Here is a 6632-nt window from a genome sequence, read left to right as displayed (position 1 = left end):
CGGTTATATTGTCGTAGTGCTTAGGCGAAGCCCCGCATCGATAACTCCATCATCACTATCAACACACTGTCGTGCTGATGGAACTAACCCTTGGCCTCAGCTAGATCTAGAGTACGAGGGACGTCACCGAGCTGAACGTGTGCAGATCGTAGAGGTGACGTGCGTCCGGTACTTGATCTGTTGAATCGCGAAGATGTTCGACTACATCAACCGTGTTACTAAACACTTCCTCTTTCGGTCTATGAGGGTACGTAGTCACACTCTCCCCTCTCTTTTCTATGCATCTTCTAGATAGATCTTGCGTGACCGTAGGAAATTTTTTGAAATACTGCATTCCCCAACAGTGGCATCCGAGCCAGGTCTATGCATAGATGTTATATGCACGAGTAGAACACAAAGAGTTATGGGCGATAATAGTCATACATCTTACCAACATGTCATACTTTGATTCGGCGGTATTGTTGGATGAATCGGTCCAGACCGACATTACATGACCGCGTTCATGAGAATGGTTCTACCGACGTGCTTCGCACACAGGTGGCTAGTGGGTGTCTGTTTCTCCAGCTTTAGTTGAATCGAGTTTGACTATGCCCGGTCCTTATTGAAGGTTAAAACAACACACTTGACGAAAAATCGTTGTGGTTTTTGATGCGTAGGTAAGAAGGGTTCTTGCTAAGCCCGTAGTAGGCACATAAAACTTACAACAACAAAGCAGAGGACGTCTAACTTGTTTTTGCAGGGCATGTTGTGATGTGATATGGTCAAGATGTGATTATATAAATTGTTGTATGAGATGATCATGTTTTGTACCAAAGTTATCGGCAACTGGTAGGAGCCATATAGTTCACACTTTATTGTATGAAATGCAATAGCCAGGTAATTGCTTTACTTCATCACTAAGCGGTAGCGATAGTCATAGAAGTTATAGTTGGCGAGACAACAACAATGCTACGATGGAGATCAAGGTGTCAAGCCAGTGACGATGGTGATCATGACGGTGCTTTGGAGATTGAGATCAAAGGCACAAGATGATGATGGCCATATCATATCACTTATATTGATTGCATGTGATGTTTATCTTTTATGCATCTTATGTTACTTAGTTCAGCGGTAGCATTATAAGATGATATGTCACTAAATTTCAAGGTATAAGTGTTCTCCGTGAGTATGCACCGTTGCTACATTTCATCGTGCCGATACACCACATGATGATCGCGTGTGATAAGCTCTACATTCACATACAATGGGTGCAAGCTAGTTTTGCCTAAGCAGAATACTCAGGTTAAACTTGACGAGCCTAGCATATGCAGATATGGCCTCAGAACACTGAGACCGAAAGGTCGAGCGTGAATCATATAGTAGATATGATCAACATAGTGATGTTCACCATTGAAAACTTCTCCATCTCTCGTGATGATCGGACATGGTTTAGTTGATATGGATCATGTGATCACTTAGATGATTAGAGGGATGTCTGTCTAAGTGAGAGTTCTTAAGTAATATGATTAATTGAACTTTAATTTATCATGAACTTAGTACCTGGTAGTGTTTTGCATGTTTATGTTGTTGTAGATAAATGGCACGTGCTATTGTTCCTTTGAATTTTAATGCGTTCCTAGAGAAAGCTAAGTTGAAAGATGATGGTAGCAACTACATGGATTGGGTCCATAACTTGAGGATTATCCTCATTGCTGCATAGAAGAATTACGTCCTGGTAGAACGTCTGGCAGAGCAAAGCTGATCACTACTTGATAGTTTAGTGTGCCATGCTTTACGGCTTAGAACTGGGACTTCAACGACATTTTGAGTGTCATGGAGCATATGAGATGTTCCAGGAGTTGAAGTTGATATTTCAAGCAAATGCCTGAATTGAGAGATATGAAGTCTCCAATAAGTTCTATAGCTGCAAGCTAGAGGAGAATAGATCTATTAGTGAACATATACTCAGAATGTCTGGGTACCACAACCACTTGACTCAACTGGGAATTAATCTTCCTGATGATAGTGTCATTGATAGAGTTCTTCAATCACTGCCACCAAGCTACAAAAGCTTCATGATGAACTATAATATGCAATGCACGGATAAGACAATTCCCGAGCTCTTCGCAATTCTAAAGGCTGCAGAGGTAGAAATCAAGAAGGAGCATCAAGTGTTGATGCTCAACAAGACCACTAGTTTCAAGAAAAAGGGCAAAGGGAAGAAGGGGAACTTCAAGAAGAATGGCAAGCAAGTTGCTGCTCAAGTGAAGAAGCCCAAGTCTGGACCTAAGCCTGAGACTGAGTACTTCTACTTCAAGGGACTGGTCACTGGAAGCGGAACATCCCCAAGTATTTGGCGGATAGGAAGGATGGCAAAATGAAAGGTATATTTGATATACATGTTATTGATGTGTACCTTACTAATGCTCGCAGTAGCGCCTGGGTATTTGATACTGGTTTGTTGCTCATATTGGCAACTCGAAATAAGGGCTATGTATTAAGAGAAGATTGGCTAAGGATGAGGTGACGATGCGTGTGGGAAATGGTTCCAAAGTCGATGTGATCGTGGACGGCACGCTACCTCTACATCTACCTTCGGGATTAGTATGAGACTTGAATAATTGTTATTTGGTGCCAGCGTTAAGCATGAACATTATATCTGGATCTTGTTTGATGCGAGATGGTTATTCATTTAAATCAGAGAATAATGGTCGTTCTATTTATATGAGTAATATATTTTATGGTCATGCACCCTTGATGAGTGGTCTATTTTTATTAAATCTCGATAGTAGTGATACACATATTCATAGTATTGAAGCCAAAAGATATAAGTTTAATAATGATAGTGCAACTTATTTGTGGCACTGCCGTTTAGGTCATATTGGTGTAAAGTGCATGAAGAAACTCCATGCTGATGGGCTTTTGGAATCACTTGATTATGAATCACTTGATGCTTGCGAATAATGCCTCATGGGCAAGATGACTAAGACTCCGTTCTCCGGAACAATGGAGCGACTAACAGACTTATTGGAAATAATACATACTGATGTATGCGGTCTGATGAGTGTTGATGCTCGTGGCGGGTATCGTTATCTTCTGACCTTCACAGATGATTCAAGCAAATATGGGTATATCTACTTGATGAAACATAAGTCTGAAACATTTGAAAAGTTCAAAGAATTTCATAGTGAAGTGGAAAATCATCGCAACAAGAAAATTAAGTTTCTACAATCTGATCGCGGAGGTGAAATTTGAGTTATGAGTTTGGTCTTCATTTGAAACAATGCGGAATAGTTTCGCAACTCACGCCACCTGGAACACCACAGCGTAAACATCGTAACTTCACTTTATTAGATATGGGGCGATCTATGATGTCTCTTACTGATTTACCGCTATCGTTTTGGGGTTATGTTTTAGAGACGGCTGCATTCACGTTTAATAGGGCACCATCGAAATCCATTGAGACGACACCATATGAACTATGGTTTGGCAAGAAACCCAAGTTGTCGTTTCTTAAAGTTTGGGGCTGCGATGCTTATGTGAAAAAGCTTCAACCTGATAAGCTCGAACCCAAATCGGAAAAATGTGTCTTCATAGGATACCCAAAGGAAACTGTTGGTTACACCTTCTATCACAGATCCGAAGGCAAGATATTCGTTGCTAAGAATGGATCCTTTCTACAGAAGGAATTCCTCTCGAAAGAAGTGAGTAGGAGGAAAGTAGAACTTGATGAGGTAACTATACCTTCTCCCTTATTGGAAAGTAGTTCATCACAGAAATCAGTTGCAGTGATTCCTACACCAATTAGTGAGGAAGTTAATGATGTTGATCATGAAACTTCTAATCAAGTTACTATCGAACCTCGTAGGTCAACCAGAGCAAGATCTGCACCAGAGTGGTACGGTAATCCTGTTCTGGAGGTCATGTTACTTGACCATGACGAACCTACGAAGTATGAGGAAGCGATGATGATCCCGGATTCCACAAAATGGCTTGAGGCCATGAAATCTGAGATGGGATCCATGTATGAGAACAAAGTGTGGACTTTGGTTGACTTGCCCGATGATCGGCAAGCCATAGAGAATAAATGGATCTTCAAGAAGAAGACTGGCACTGACGGTAATGTTACTGTCTACAAAGCTCGACTTGTTGCGAAAGGTTTTTGACAAGTTCAAGGAGTTGACTATGATGAGACCTTCTCACCCGTAGCGATGCTTCAGTCCGTGCGAATCATGTTAGCAATTGCTGCATTTTATGATTATGAAATTTGGCAAATGGATGTCAAAACTGCATTCCTTAATGGATATCTTAAAGAAGAGTTGTATATGATGCAACCGGAAGGTTTTAACGATCCAAAATGTGCTAACAAAGTGTGCAAGCTCCAGCGATCCATTTATGGACTGGTGCAAGCATCTTGGAGTTGTAATATATGCTTTGATAGTGTGATCAAAGCATATGGTTTTATACAGACTTTTGGAGAAGCCTGTATTTACAAGAAAGTGAGTGGGAGCTCTGTAGCATTTCTGACATTATATGTGGAAGACATATTGTTGATCGAAAATGATACTGAATTTCCGAATAGCATAAAAGGATACTTGAATAAGAATTTTTCAATGAAAGACCTCGGTGAAGCTGCTTATATATTGGGCATCAAGATCTATAGAGATAGATCAAGACGCTTAATTGGACTTTCACAAAGCGCATACCTTGATAAAGTTTTGAAGAAGTTCAAAATGGATCAAGCAAAGAAAGGGTTCTTGCCTGTGTTACAAGGTGTGAAGTTGAGTCAGATTCAATGCCCGACCACTGCAGAAGATAGAGAGAAAATGAAAGTAATTCCCTATGCCTAAGCCATAGGTTCTATGATGTATGCAATTTTGTGTACCGGACCTGATGTGTGCCTTGCTATTAGTTTAGCAGGGAGGTACCAAAGTAATCCAGGAGTGAATCACTAGACAGCGGTCAAGAACATCTTGAAATAACTGAAAAGGACTAAGGATATGTTTCTTGTTTATGGAGGTGACAAAGAGCTCGTCGTAAATGGTTACGTCGATGCAAGCTTTGACACTGATCCGGATGACTCTAAGTCGCAAACCGGATATGTATTTTTATTGAATGGTGGAGTTGTCAGTTGGTGCAGTTCTAAGCAGAGCGTCATGGCGGGATCTACGTGTGAAGAGGAATACATAGCTGCTTCAGAAGCAGCAAATGAAGGAGTCTGGATGAAGGAGTTCATATCCGATCTAGGTATAATACCTAGTGCGTCGGGTCCAATGAAAATCTTTTGTAACAATACTGGTGCAATTGCCTTGGCAAAGGAATCCAGATTTCACAAGAGAACCAAGCACATCAAGAGACGCTTCAATTCCATCCGCGATCAAGTCAAGGAGGGAGAGATAGAGATTTGCAAGATACATACGGATATGAATGTTGCAGACCCGTTTACTAAGCCTCTCTCATGAGCAAAACATGATCAGCACCAAGACTCCATAGGTGTCAGAATCATTACTGTGTAATCTAGATTATTGACTCTAGTGCAAGTGGGAGACTGAAGGAAATATGCCCTAGAGGCAATAATAAAGTTGTTATTTATATTTCCTTACATCATGATAAATGTTTATTATTCATGCTAGAATTGTATTAACCAGAAACCCAGTACATGTGTGAATACATAGACAAACAGTGTATCCCTAATATGCCTCTACTTGACTAGCTCGTTAATCAAAGATGGTTAAGTTTCCTAGCCATGGACATGTGTTGTCATTTGATGAATGGGATCACATCATTAGAGAATGATGTGATGGACAAGACCCATCCGTTAGCTTTCATTATGATCGTTTAGTTTTATTGCTATTACTTTCTTCATGACTTATACATGCTCCTATGACTATGAGATTATGCAACTCCCGAATACCGGAGGAAGACCTTGTGTGATATCAAACATCACAACGTAACTGGGTGACTATAAAGATGCTTTATAGGTGTCTCCGATGGTGTTTGTTGAGTTGGCATATATCGGGATTAGGATTTGTCACTCCGATTGTCGGAGAGGTATCTATGGGACCTCTCGGTAATGCACATCACTATAAGCCGTGCAAGCAATATGACTAATGAGTTAGTTGCAGGACGATGCATTAGGAACAAGTAAAGAGACTTGCCGGTAACAAGATTGAACTTGGTATGATGATGCCAACGATCGAATCTCAGGCAAGTAGCATACTGATGACAAAGGGAACAACGTATCTTGTTATGCGGTTTGACCGATAAAGTTCTTCGAAGAATATGTAGGAACCAATATGAGCATTAGGTTCTGCTATTGGTTATTGACCGGAGATGTGTCTCGGTCATGTCTACATAGTTCTCAAACACGTAGGGTCCGCACGCTTAACGTTCGATGACAATTTGTATATGAGTTATGTGGTTTGATGTACTGAAGTTTGTTTGGAGTCCCGTATGAGATCACGGACATGACGAGAAGTCTCAAAATGGTCGATACATAAAGATTAATATATTGGATGGTTACATTCAGACAACGGAACGGTTTGGGTCGTTTCGGGTGAGTTTCGGAGTACCGGGGGTTACCGGAACCCCCTTCGGGAAGTTATTGGGCCTCATGGGCATAGTGTGGAAGAGAGGAGGCAGGCCAAGAGGTG

Source organism: Triticum dicoccoides, chromosome 3A (genome assembly GCF_002162155.2).
Source record: "Triticum dicoccoides isolate Atlit2015 ecotype Zavitan chromosome 3A, WEW_v2.0, whole genome shotgun sequence".
Lineage (NCBI taxonomy): Eukaryota > Viridiplantae > Streptophyta > Magnoliopsida > Poales > Poaceae > Triticum > Triticum dicoccoides.
Note: the sequence above shows the minus strand (reverse complement) of the source record.